At 40.6% G+C, this 15,069-nt stretch overlaps 1 protein-coding gene across 1 annotated transcript in view; it reads right to left on the reverse strand.

Moving 5' to 3' along the window:
* The window catches only part of baz2ba (bromodomain adjacent to zinc finger domain, 2Ba), a 103,017-nt gene extending 88,151 nt beyond the window's left edge, over nucleotides 1-14,866 (reverse strand). The window contains exon 1 of the mRNA XM_035408995.1: nucleotides 14,642-14,866. The gene's annotated coding sequence lies outside the window, so the exon portion shown is untranslated. The remainder of the gene's footprint in view (nucleotides 1-14,641) is intronic.
* Between the last annotated feature and the right edge of the window lie 203 nt (nucleotides 14,867-15,069).

The following is a 15,069-nucleotide window of genomic DNA, read 5'->3' on the forward strand; positions in this document are numbered from 1 at the left end:
CGTTCACTTTGAGGAAGGGTATCATTCACACGCTAATTGGAGAAACGTGCTCGCTGCCTTGGCTTTGTAAGCAATCCATTCGTAATCATCTTTTGACTAAAGAGTACACAACTACAGACCGTAGACTTTCCTCCTCTGATTACTGGAGTTAAAATGCCAATGAGGGCCTCTCAGGTTACGAACCGCACGGTATCGTTTCGCAAGGCATAACCTTTCTTTCAAGGAAAACGAGCAAAAAAACTAGCGCGGTATATTTTTCTTTACGTGGGCTATGTTTGATGGAAATGAAGACCAGACGATCAGAAAACTTCTAAGAGAGGAAACAAAAAAGACTTGCTGAAAAGTCTGCATAAAAAGATTTTTTCAGGAACTGCCCTAAAATCCCAGCACAAACATTTAGGCTTCACGGTAAGCCTAATTTGCACAATCATTATCTTTAAATACGTATTTTGGCTTGACAGGGGGACCCCCAGGAGAAAGCATTCCGGTATCCTTATAATCCAACATGCATCTCCGCATTCAAAAAACTGAATTAGAAATAAATGTCAGCTTGGCTCCAGTAAGTGGCCGTGAAGAAGGAGCAGAGAGAGCAGGACAGGAAGGTTAGGGTGTACAACAGCGGCACTGAATGAAACGACAGACTTTTCTATCAAAGGAGAGCACAGGCCACGGCTCCAGCTTGGCCGGGGAGAAAAAGAAACCGTTAATCAAAAGCCGTAAAGCAGAAATGGCCTCAGGATCCTGTTCCGTCTTTGTACTCCTCCGACGCTCAGATGAACCGGCCGGCAAAGACAAAAAAGTCTTCAGCTCAAGCTAAGTAGTCAATTGGGTTTCTTCAGCAGGAGGCGAAATAGGCTGTATCCTTACAGAGGAAGCGGACGCAGTTCCAAAGATGCAGACCTTTTTAAAAATGGCTTACAATTTCACTTGCCACTGAATGAAGGTCAGAGGCAGTATCCACCCGCACACACAGTTATGGCATTCTCTCAGTCACAATAGCACTCAGCTCTCTTTGCTTTTCCCCTGACTGAATCAAACCTCAATGTAGCTAGCTAAAGCTACTGATTTAGATAATGCGTCTTAAACAATATATTTTTTTCCCTCCCTTTTTAATCTTGTAGTATCTTGTCCTTTGAGGGAATGCTACAGACTGAAGGAAATGAGAAATGTGTTTGGCGTTTTCATTAAATGAATCTCAAGTCTCAATCAAAAGAGCTTAATTCTTATTAAATCCACTCAGGGAATACTGAGGTGTTGTGACAGGTGAGTGACAGAGAGCTTTTTATATCCCATTGTGTTGAAATGTTATTCAGAGAGATTTTTTTTTTGTTTCTGAAAAGACACTGGCTGCCTTTCGCCGAAAGCTCAAATTAGCCCTGAATGTTTTGGATAAACGTGTGAGTGTTCGCGGTAGCCCAAAGGATACGCGCTCACTTGAAATTCGCACAGAAGTAACAACCCAAAGAAAGTGTAGAGTTCATCGCGAGCACATTCCCCAACTCCCCCACACCGTTTTGTCACTTGATCAGCGAGAGGCAGAAGCGATGTTCTTTTTCACGCAGATGCATTCCATCCCCGCACTAAAAGCGAGAGAGGTCACTCCCAGGCTTCAAATGAAGGGTCTCTCCCAGCAGCACTTTGAACTCCTGCTCGGGCAGGGCCCGCTCACGTTACAGCCATCTTCCATGTCATCGTTTAAAGACAAAGACAATAACGTGCGGCCGCCTCCAGAGAAGGCCGCGCACAGTAACCGGCAATAAATAACGGCTACACTCGGGGAAATTTCTACAGACTGGCTCCCCCCCCACCCCCCCCCCACCCCCACCCCCACCCCCCCACGACTTCTCCTCCAACAGCTGTGATGTATTACTAGGCTGTGCCATTCCCTGCTGAATTCAGTAAGGGACCGTGTATGCCAAAAATTTCATTTCAATCACGCTTCCTCTCATACATCTCCTCTTAAACGGGACAAGAAGCGGGGATCTTACATTTCAAAAGAATTTCACATCAAATATTATATGGCTTCCGAGCTCAAATATTTGAATAACCAAACCCCATTTTTGTTTCTTAAACTTTTTTTTTCTTTTTTTTTTTTGCTGTGTGAATAAAAGAAGACATCAAATCGCTGACTACTTTCAACAGGAAAATTAATAACTGTGCAATATTTTTTATGAACGGTTCCTAAGCTTCCCTCTATGAATATTGATAAAGAAAAATATTACTGATTTTTTGTTAATTTGTGTGTGGTAACAACCATTAGAGTATATAAATATTCTGTCTCATTGAAAATAGCAGCCCAATGAATAGACATATTAAAATATTAGGTGTTAAAACAACCACAAATAATTAATAAAACAATTTAAAACACTTGCACAACAACTCACAGTAATCAGGAGTCAATTTACTAAGTTAGACTGATCACAAATACAGAACTGCGTCTCGTAAATCCTAAACATTCACTACACATGAGCAGTCAGATCTTTCCACAGCTTTTAGACAGCAGGCCTAATTAACGTAAGACAAAGGAACTGTCAAGATCGGGAACATCTGGTCAAATTAAAAGAAATAATCCACTAAACTCTAGGAGCATTCTGCAGAGCTTGTCCATGGTCACATGGATTATTCCAAATAATCCACTCCTCTCAAACCATGGATCCTTTTTAAGCCACACGGACAAAAAAAGCTTGCACTTGGGTGGGATAATCCAATAAAAATAGAAGTTTGTTTACCCTGGTCAAAACAAGGCTGAAGGGGAAGAAAAAAATCCTGAGCAGAACTGCAACAATTTTGGCCACATTTCACTCCAGTAGATGGGCTCATTTGGTTATATGCTGACAGATAACTGACACTGACATTTTTTGACCCCTAATTCATCATTCCAGCAAATAAATAGACATTGACTGTTTTCTGTCAAAATGTGGAAACTGTTAGTACCTTAATTTCGCATTTATATGAAAATACCTGGTCAGTCTGTCGGTGACATTTGCTTCTAGAGCACAAATAAATATGTCTGGCTTTATGCACAGCAGTGGGACCTATTGGCCATGTTCAGACACTCCCATAGCACCAGATTTCCATTTGTCTTAAACTGTAGGCTACATTTTTTCACACCAGTCTACCTTTCATCCACCTGTACTGTTACACAGGCTAATTTTAACAGCCTTTTCTTTATATAATGTGCACTATATAAATGCACAGATTCTTCTCGTTGTCATTATTATTATTATTATTATTATTATTATTATTATTATTATTATTACAACAATCTGAATTTTCTCAGCAGTACCTACCCATGGGAGCATACTGTCCTCTAAATAAGATGGTGTGATGACTCAGATTTATGGTTATTGCTGACCTACGCACATTCTTAAAAGGACTAATTCTCTTCTGTTGTTTTTTTTCTTCTCCTTCCCTCCTTCCTTGTCATTTCACGGAGGCTTCAGCGAAAATTAAATATTTAAAATTGCAGATGCCTCTCGCCTGCAAGCGCAGCTAAAATGGAAGCCGACGTGGCAGCGGTGACCAGATTTTAAATGCAAGGAGAGGATCAATAAATAAAAGGGAACCTGCCGAAGCCCCTTTTCAGAGTGTGTGAGCGGAATGGCTCGCAGTGGCCTCTGAGCATGCGCCGTCCCCCCCGCAGACAGCTGTCCCTGCATGATGAACACGCGGCCCTTCCCCATGCGCAGCCGCATCCCGGCGCTCCCCTCCCGCGCCAGTCCCCCGAGTTCAGGCGCGCCGCGAGCGTCCCTCGCGCGCCGTTTTTCGGTTGAGGACGCAAACAGCGGCGAGCGCCAGAAACGAACAGGCCAAAAAAAACGGTCGCCGTTCCAAACGTCGGCTCCATTATCTCAGCGGGGGGGGGGGCTCCGCTCGTTGGAGCGTTCCCGCTCCGGCGCAGGCAATATGACAACCGTCTTCCAAGCAAAGGGGTGGGGGGGAAAAAAAAATTGACTTAGAAGATGTCAAGGGAAAGAAAATCTAATCTCTCGCTGCGCGTTCTTATTGAACCGCCGCCCTAATGCTTCTTGCGGCTCGCCCAATCAGAAGGAGTCAACCCTGACCTACTAAAGGACTCGCGTCAACCATTAAACGTTTAAAAAACATCAATCATAGAAACCAAAGAGAGGACATTGAATTATACAGTATTAACCTCCAGGGTTTGCATACAAAGACCTCAGATTTATTTATGTCTGTGCCGTAAGAGGCTGAATCCTGTTCTATACAGTGAACCGGCTGCCAATTTGATGAACCTCTCGGCCCTCAGCAGGAGTTCGGCGTCTTTGATTAATGAGTGCACGCTTGTGGAAAAGGGTAGGATCGGGAGGAGGGGGGGGGGGGGACCACGGTGTAAACACAATTATTGCCAGGCTGCCATAATTACCAATGGGGTCTGGTTGGTCTTTTTAAAAAGACCCAAACACAAACGTTGGGCCCCTCTCGTCTCTCACGAAAACTGACAGAGAGAAAGAAAAGGGGGAAAAAAAAGCATTGTTCAGATTGTGTTCTTATTGTGAGCAGGCTTTAGCTTGTTCTAACACACAGAAGTGCCCCCCCACCCCCCCGTCCTGCCCCCCCTGTCCAGCCCCTCCAAAAAAGTCTCATTCCTACGTGAAAGAATAGTAAACCCTACAAACTTTCCAAAATAAAAGTGTTCCTTCAGGCAAAACCGACCTTTTCACCCTGCTCAGCTAAAAACAACACCCTGGCATCCTGTACAAAAATAACCTTGAGCTCTATCTTGGAAACTCACGACAGCCAAACGGGAGACACCAGCCACAGCATCACACACTGCTATTCGCAAGCTGTTGGAACAGTGTGCGATGTCCCACACTGCTGTGCTTTTGTTTATTTATATTTTGTGTGAACAAAGAACTTGGTGTGATGTCCTCCTTCAGATTTAGCTATATATAGTCTCCACAGTTCCCTTTCTTCACAATCATATGACACTTCAAAAAGAAACAGATTCAGACTGCTTTGGTCTTTCTAATGTCAACATGTGAAATTAGAGAAACAGAGTGCCATTAAAAAAAAAAAATGTTTAAAAAAAAAAAAAAAACCCCCTTTCAAAGATCTACACACTAGAAAGGTGTTCTACTAATTAATACACAGGCCTCATTTAAATAATTAAACACTAAAAGCATTAGGCTACACCATTTAAATAAATGTTAAATTTGAATTTTATATGCAGTGAATTAAAATAATAGCCTAATTGTGAAAAACATCAGACCACTGGTGCTGGTAACATTTAAAAATTCCTAGATTAATAACCTGTATTCCACATATCCAGTTGCCACATTGATATGTTTGAGATGTTAAATAACTCGCCCTAAAAGACTGATTTTGGAGCAATATTTTATCAACCCCTTCATTCTAAGACAATTCTCAAGGACACCAGCTTTGAATAAAGATGAGGCAAATTCAGTGACCTTCTAGCTTTGTATTTGGTTACCAGTTGATTCATTGGCAGCTACTTGGATACATGCATAACACGTTAAGCTTAATCTGATTTATCTCACTGTCATGCTACAGCCATTCAGTTGATGGGACTTACCAGGAGGGAAACGCTTTGCTACAGACTTCCTCACACACACTGCTTGCTACAGTTCATTATTATCAATGAACTATTTACAGACTGAAATCAATTCCTTTCCAACTGACAAAATGCAAAGCTCTACTAAAGTAAACGTTTGCGTGCACAAATTAAATTGAGGCCCGGAGAAAATGATGAATATACGTGATGTAGTTTAAGCCGGCCTATGTTTGTACTCAAGCACATAGTAGCATGTGCTAAAGACAGCTAAAGCGGAAGCCTCGTTGTTAGGCCAGTGACAGGCCCCATGGTCTGGAATCTAATCTTGAGCTTACCAGCCCCGATTGTGGCCAAAAGCCTGAGACGCCGCCAGAGAAGCCCAACATGGCGTTTCACAACTGTCCCTACTACCACCCAGGGCTGGAGGGTTTCAGCAACCCTCAGGTCATCACTCTGCGACTGCACTTGTGGAACGGGAGCTCTGGTGTCCCTGTCCGCCTGAACGTGGTCTCGTTCAGATTCCACAACTTCTTTGGCTGGTTTCTCAGCACAGAACAGTGCGTGCACAATGGTGGGCGCCGCCGGTGTTCCTCCGTTAGCACGATGTACGCTACACAACGCTTCGCATCCTCCTGTCTGTCCAGTAGAGCGTGCGTCCTGGTGTCCGAATGAAACAAAAAATAGCAACGGCAACACGGGAACAACAAAAAAAGAAAAGAAAGAAAAACTGAGAGCGAAACCTTGCAAAAAAGGTCAATCACAAAGTTCACAGTGTCCTAGCAACTGCTGGAGGCCCCTCACCCTGCCACCCGGGTGCGACCACACCAGCCTCCTCTCCATAACTAGCTAAATCCTGGAAAACGAGACAACCAAACCGAGTTTAAATTAATGGTGGGCGCTGTCAAGCTCTTCGGGATTGATTTCTTGGACGTAGCCAAGCCTGCCAAAAAAAGACCTCTCCTGTGTAAACTAAATTGACTGTTAAGCATGCTGAGATCTTAGAAAGTGGTAGAAGACACTAGAGAAGCAATTCATTCTCTCAATTTATCATTAGCTACTTGGGCAGGAATAAATGCGTAACTGCTGTTTCCATTAAGTGCTGCTACTGTATCTAAGCGAGGCCCAAAGTGCAGTACCCTAGGCATCCATATCAATGAAAGGCGGTCGAAGCCTGTTGGGCTCTAAAGGGCAAAGCAGGGCCTGACTAGCAGGGATCATGGCTTGGTATCAAACTAAAACCGTGCCAGTGCCAGCTATGGCTTGCAGCAGGGCATCACGCAGTTGGCAGTAGAGTTGGATGAGTCAGGAAGGATTTCAGTCAGCGGGATACAAGTCTCATCTTGCACCAGCAACGCCCTACAGTTCATGGGGCAGCCACAGTTTGCCTGCACCAGCTACACAATGAATTGTCTACTTACTCAAAGTGCGTACAAACTCAACGGGAGGACTACGAAGTGAAAAGAGCGGCGCATCACGTGTTTCGGAGAGAGCGTGTGCTCGTCCGTGCTTTCGCAAATTTACAGTGGAAGCTGCAATTGAACAAGAACACATGTAATCTGTGCTCTCAGACCTGGGAGAAAAAAAGGTGTGGAAAAAAAAAAAACTATTAAATTCAGTGTCTTCTGTGTTCCACTTCACAAAGGACCGATTTCTCAAAGCACTTTTACATTCCAGTGGAAAATACACATTTACTGCTAAATGTGTATTTTCTTCATGACTGATTAACCCCAACAAATATTATACCCACAGCTTTTATATTCTTTCAGAAATATCTTCCATTCATTCTGTTTTCACTGAATGAATTATAGCTGTAAATCCATTTTTTACCAAACGCACATCGATTATATGCCTGTGCTGTTCATCTTTCTTGAGTATTGAAATATTAGACTCCATTCACCATTTTATTGCCAATAATAGGCCTACTAACAATGCAGGTACAGGTTTTCTAAGGTAATCTTACCTATTCTTGAACCAACAAGAATTGTATGATGAATGTCCTACATGCACATGTCTAAGTCATAGTTGGCTCTTAGTTTTAGATTAACCATCAACTAACAAGCAAAATTCACAACAGTGAGTTCAATCAGTTCACGTGGGGTAACATTGGCCAGGATTCAATCAACTACATGCAATCATGTTAAGGGCAAATATAGCCTAATTAAATCAAACTAAAACAAACTTTCCCAGTTCAAACGTACATCTCATTAGCACAGCATGAGGGCTGAATATGCACGATACAAATGAACAGACCTGGAACAGTCATATATTGGTAATTTGTTTGCTTTAATTTTTCCTAACCCCACTCTCTCTCTATTTTTCGCTTTAATTTTTACCAACCCCACTCTCTCTCCTCACAGACACATACACACAGAGTGCACACAATGTACACACAGTGATTGTTGTTACAGAATAGCCTACTTCAGTTCAAGTTAACTTGGCAGCAATGCTGCATTTTTTTCAGTGTCTGATCACTGAATATCATTTTTTTAAATTTCTTAATCATAACTAAACACATAGCCTAATACAAACAGTCACCAAGTCCTGAAATACTAATGCAATTCATTATCCACAATACTCTAACCTATAACACGTAATGCTAAATTATATTGTTAGCTGAAATCCCTTCTACTCTGAAAAATGTATTTTGCCGTAACGGTGGTATTCCCTCATTACTTAAATTACTTAAAGTTTTTGTTTTATCTAAGTACATTTTATTGTATGCATTTTATTTGGGACTGTAAAGCAGGATACAGTCAAAGGGATGCTTTGGAATGAAGTTTACAGTACTGGCCTTCAAAAAGGGGCCTGCTGTCAGGCAAAGCAGCATGCATTTCCGGCCACACCTTTTCCTGTTTTCTGGATCTTCAGTCCATATGAGCATAAAACAGATCCTCATAAGTTTAGTTTTACTGAATCTAGCTACACTTAGCCTAAGTCTTGTTTGCTTGTACTGCATTTTCCCTTAAAATGCTTAAATGCATTTGATTCAATCTAGGAGATTGACTCCTCACTTTGGCAACTTGTCTCTCTCTATCCGTGAATGTTGTGGCTTGTCATAATGTCCCCTTCAGGTTAGTTTTCTTTGAAACAACTACAGCTAACAGTAATCTGATATGCATATGCCAATAATCCTCAAACATCTATTAGCGGTGGGCAACTATAGGACTGACTTAGCGTTTAATAAGCGGTGTTTTCACACAGGCATCAAAATCACAATAAATGGACAAATAAACAGAGACATGACAAAACAATTGAGCCTAATCTTCTGGTATGCTAACAACAGCTTTTTAATGAATACTATAATCCCAAAACAGTGTAACTCAATTGACTACATACTGCACATTAGCAACAGTACAAAAGTGAACAATGCTAATAAAAATGTAAACACTTTCAGGTCATCAGACAAGAAAGATAAAGTTGATCAGATACACCATGCAGAGCAGTTGTAATAGTAGTAGCAGAAGCAGCAGCAATGGCAGCACTTGGAATGAATCTGGACACTCATGATTTCCATTTACGAAGCTTTGATCATTAAGAACCACGTTTTTCCATCTTGATGAAGTTGTAGCCTAATTGTGGCCATTTTATCTGATTAGCATAACTACCTAAGCATTACTGCATATAGCCTAGGCCTAGCCGTTTACTGGTGTGATTAGCTCACCAACACCTATTAGTAGCTTGCAAGTTATTTTCTGCAGGGTGACATGTTTAACATCCACCACCTCCAGTCACATAACCAATAACAAGCCTTTCAACACATAGTAAATATTTTGTTAGTTGGAGCCTACATAAAAATACTGTTCACACCACTTAGGCTACATTACACACAATTTAGGAATTTACATGAGACTATAAAGGAACTCAGACCAATATAGGCTAATCAGCAGCATATATTTTTGGTTTTATTTTTAATAGTTTGGAGAAATGTGAAAGGCCTATCATTAAGACACATTTGTGCACTAACATTAAGCAGCTGATGTTTTTTTGGCATGAATATAACTATTTTTGATACCAACTAATTATATACTTAGGGTTCAGAACCATGGCCCATTTATGGAAGCATCAGGTGGCAGCTAGTTGTAATTCCCTTGAAAATGAACGTCCTCCAAGGACAGATTCAATTAACTCTCCAGCCAAAGTCTCATGATGGAGCTCTGTTTAAATTCTGTCTTTGGTCATATATGAGGGCTGGCCAAAAAATAGCTCGTTATTACTCTCTTACTAACGCATGCAGATGTTCAGTCCCAATAAATCTTTTTTCAGTGAAAATAGTCCGTTCCATGTGTACAAATATAGTGGACTTACTTACAAGCAAAGGTAATCAATAATTAATTAAATAATTACTAGCCTAATCCTTAATTCTCAACCACCACCAGCAGATTAGCCAAAAAAAAAACTATGACTGGTTGAACTGAGTAGTTATGTGTTATCAGCTGTCTGTTAACTTTTTTGTTTTTGCCTAAACAAACTACAACAGTTACAAGCTCAAGATACCAGCATGAGTCTGATGGCCATGTTTGAAAAATATTTTCTGAGAATCAACAATGCAACAAATTAATGTTAGCAGCCTATATATTAAAAATAACAGGAATAGGCTATAGCCTAAAAAAATGAACTGATTTTCTAAACTCTCACTACCATGAAACATTCTATAGTTGGTCTTAGTTTCAAAATACAAAAATGCATTGTGTTTCTTCCATGACTGACCAAAATATATTTGCTTCTGAATAATGCTGACATTTTCTCAAAACATGCTGCTGTCCCGCTGTGTGAAGCTTTTTACAATACAGTCAACATTTAGGCTATTTAAAAAAAATAAAGATTAACTATGCACTCAAACCATATTATTATTATTATTATTATTATTATTATTATTATTATAATGGCAGTAATAATAATGATATTAGCAGAGCAGCAGTCAGTTTTCCAATTATACAGCTGAAAAGAACAAATTCTTTTTAATTTAAAACAAAATAATAAACACACTGCATAAGACCCCCCCTCCCACCTTACCCCCAATTTAAGCAAAGGATTACAGCAGAACCCAGTGTACATATGGGATTGTCTGTATAAAAGCTGTCTGTGTTTCCTCAGTTCCAGCATCCCTAGACACACTGTTCCTAAATCCTCATTTCTCTTAATCAGCTTAGTCAATGGCAACTGTTTGTTGCAACCTTGGTGGACGTGCAAATAGGTTTTAGCCATGTCTATGCTAATCCTTGAATTTTCAAGTCGGATGGAAGACATTTTCCCGTAAATAATAAAACCTACTGTAAAACTATATCGCCTCTTCACTATGGCAAAGTAAAAAAATGAGCAGACTTTCAAAGGGTTTTCTTAAACAAGGATGAAGTCATCTCTGGTTTGAATGCTTCATTTTGAAAACAACGTCAGAAACAAGCCCCAACAGATGCATTACCTTAACATGAGTAAGATAGTGAAACACAAGTACACTTAAGGTCCCTTTGTGTTTTCAACTTATCCAAAAGCAGACAGGCATTTGTGGAAGCAGTTCTGAGAGTCACTGAGGCATGACTGAAAGAAACTGAAGAAGATTTGAGAGAGACTGAAGCAGGACTGAGAGAGACTGGAGCAAGGGTGAGAGAAAATGAAGCAGGGTTGAGAAACTGAAGCAAGGTTGACAAAGACCGAGGCAGGACAGAGAAAGACTGAAGCAATGGTGAGAGAGAATGGTGTAGGGTTGAGAAATTAAAGCAGGGTTGAGAAAGACTGAAGCAGGACAGAGAGAGACTGAAGAGGGTTAAGAAACCGAGAGAGACTGAAGCAGGATTGAGAGTAACTGAATCAGGGTTGTGAGAAACTGAAGTAAGGTTGAGAGACTGAAGCAGGGTTGATACTAAAGCAGGACTGACAGACTGAAGCAATGTGGTGAGAGACTGACGCAGGATTGAGACAGACTGAAGCAGGGTTGACTGCGACTTCAGCGTGGCTGAAGCAGGGCCAAGAGAGACTGAAGCAGGGTTGAGAGAGACTGAAGCAGGGTTAAGACAGACTGGAGCAGGACTGAGAGAAACTGAAGCAGGGTTAAGAGAGACTGGTCTGTTCCACTGAAACTACTAATGGCTTCTCAGTTCCAGAATACCAAGCCCCTATCGAGCCGTTGCCTCAGAAAGACTTCCCCTCAAGCGAAGCAGTAGGCTACATCAGGGTGTTTGGCTAAACATCTGCTTCTCTTACTTTTCAGGTTTGAGGGAAATATCAAACTCAAGGAAAGGCAGGCAGGGGTGATCAGCTCAGGCCTTGATCAGCACAGGCCTCTGCTGTCTTTTGTCTTTTAACCATCAGAAGAATTAGAATAGGACATTGGCCACATGCGTGGGTGGCCAGCTACACGGAACTCATCAAGCAAATTGCCGATCTGCAGCGACATCTCCATGGGGACTGATTTTCTTTTCATTATGTGATCCCTTAAAGTTCAACACTGGACTCCAGTTTCAACTCTGTTGCCGTTGTGGTGATTCAGTAAAAGCCCCCAATCTTGCTTGCAGTAAAACAAGAGTCTCTTTAACAGGTGCTAGTTAGAACTGGGAGCCAAACCTTATTTTGCAAGTATTTTTATTAAGGAAAATTTGTAGTTGATGCAACATGTCCTACGCATCTCAAGTAACAGCTCCAAAGAAAGACCAGCCTCCCCTCCATTACATAGATTTAAGACTGTGGTGCTGATGGGAATATTCAACGAGCCAACAAGAAAATCACACTTAGGTTAGGCTAATTATAACTAGGTATGACAATGTTTACTAGAAGTTATCCTGTTAGTAACAGACATTGATGCTGGCTTGCATATGATGGTCAGACTCAAGAGTACCAGCCACAGATTTAAGGAATGGCTAGCACATCAAACAAGATATTTCTGACTGGGATCCAAACACTACAATACCAGGAAAGTCACACATTGGTCCATGGCCCCAAATAAGTAGGTCCCTGTCGTATCAACACAGCACAGTTAACTCTGAGATAGGAGCCCATTAGCGAATAAGCCAGTACCTCAGCCTCAGGGCTAAAAGCCGGCACAAGTACGGTAATGATTTAAATATTTAAATATCCGCTTTTCTCCATTTCTGGTCCTGGACCACATGAGAAAGAGGTTTCATTCATACTTTTGTCCACGTCTTCTCACTTCAAAAAAAATGCATCTTTATAAATGCGGCCTTGGTCCTCCATTTCTCCTTCAGTCACTGAAATCTAATGGATCTATTTGCCATCTCAGCACAGGGAATCTCTGCATTTCTATATTCATCCACAACCATGAATAAACAGGACCTTGTGCAGGCCTCTGCATAACAGTGTTTTCAAACCCGCCATACAATACTTTAAAAAGAAATGTGCGTCTTTAATAGCTAAACCTGTTTTCCCAGGTGTGAAAATAAAAAATGGCCCACTGCACTCAGTGATAGCCTACATGTAAATATAAAGAAATGCAAGTGTGTGCTACACAAAGCCTTATACCTGAATTATAAACTCCTTTAAGGGTTAAAAAGCACAATGATTTGTTTTAAGTCACAATTTACAGGAAATGGCTATTAATTTCCGATACAAACATTAATAAAGAGGCACTCCTGGACAATTTGTTTTAATTTGTTTGTGGTAGTAATAATAATAATAATAATAATAATAATAATAATAATAATCTCACATTGGCTTGCAATGAAAACAATTTATTCAACAGGAAGACAGTAGTACAATGTAAATAAAAATAGTCAAAATAATTATAAATTTCAATTTTCAATTTTCATGGAAGTAGAGGAGAAAATGAGAAAATTGCTAGAGATTAATTTCACGTTCAGATTTAGCCACTTCAAAATAAATACAATAACGTTTCTTCTGACGCGTTACAGCCTGCTACTTGGCTGTAACCGCTAGTTACATGATCTTGGGGTGACACTACCCACACCTGTCATCCAACAAAATTACAATGATGATCATACTCATCACAATTTTCCTATTCAATATGTCACCTTATTTAGTCACATTAATCATTTAACATCCAGCTTCAACCTACATACTTTAGAAAGATATCAAACATAAAAAAGCAATACACATGCTCCCACGAATAAATTTTGCTTAAACTTCACATGACGTCATCGTCTCCCCTCAAAACATTTCATAACTTTCTGTCTTTAGAAGCCTACATTCGGTTCTTGAAAAAGTATAAAGATCGGGGTATTACAATTACCCAAGATGGCGAGAGGCTTGTTGTTTAGAGGGCAGAAAAATGGAGGATATTGTAATATACACAAAGGGATAAATTTCAACAACTCAGCCAGCCTGCAGCTGCCTCTCTTTATAAGGAAGCAACAAAAGATAAGAGAAAAAGACAGCCTCCAACTCAAACAGCGGACTACTCTCTGAAGCGAGGGGATTTCCTCACAACACAAGAAAAACACTACATTAAAACCCAATCTACAATCGCAAATACACACTACAATATAAAATATACTATTTAGGTTGAGAAATATTGGTTTCTCAGAGCAGGCTGATTTTGTGCCATAATTTTTGAGACACGTATTAAAACAGACCACAGCATAGGTAGCTAGCAAGCCAGCTAGCAGCTCAGCCCCCTTAGTTATCTAGCTGGAGTGCTAGCTTTCACTGATTCCTCGTTAGAATACATTTAAACTATAACAGAACATTTACAGCTAACTAGCTGTGTGAAGAAAAAAAAGCAGCAAACAACCGGGGATCACAGTGGCCCTCGAAACTGTTTGCATTCTGAATGTAACATTTGAAACAGGTTTTTAAATTCGCACAGTTTAACCGCACGAGTGCGCACACAAAGACGAGGTCCGTTCTGACTCTGAACCCAAGTATTTAGCTAGCTACCAGTCTGATCAAAAAGCAACGACGAAACATACCTCATCAAATGTTGCCTAAAGTTTATAATTAACGTGTTGTGTTACCATAATTGAAACAAAACAACAATCGATACATTTACAACCGTCTTATCGTCTGACAAGTTTTATCAATCTGCAGAAGAAACTACCCAGCTAGCAACATAGCGTTGTATCTCTATTGAAATAACTGAACGCCTTTCAATACGTTGCCAGCTAATCTTAACTAGTCGCATCAAAACAAATCAAAACTTACCTTAGTTTCGACACTTCTGGCTACGTAATCCCCGTTATCCTGTTTTTCGAGTATTATTTATAATATCTAGCTAATGTTTCTTTTCTTTCTCGATTTTGTGCTGTCGTTAGAGGCCAGTAGCCGGAGATGATAAAGAAGGGAATTGGGCAGTAATTGAGTCTCGGTGTGAGTGTGTGTGTGTGTGTGAGTGAGTGCGTGTTAGTTACTAACAGCAGATTGAAGGAGACTCTTCTCAAGGGTTATTCAGCTCAGCTTCACCACAAGCCCGAAGGTGACGTCAGCTTACAAGCTTACTAACAATGAATTTAGCGATATTTACCATAAATAAACAACGGGTGCACAGTCTTATTAACAGTGGGACATCAATCAATAAGTTCTGAACTTACGATTATTATTTTACCCTGGCTTTTCACACTTTGCATTAGCAA

Source organism: Anguilla anguilla, chromosome 3, assembly GCF_013347855.1.
Source record: "Anguilla anguilla isolate fAngAng1 chromosome 3, fAngAng1.pri, whole genome shotgun sequence".
NCBI classification, from domain to species: Eukaryota; Metazoa; Chordata; class Actinopteri; order Anguilliformes; family Anguillidae; genus Anguilla; species Anguilla anguilla.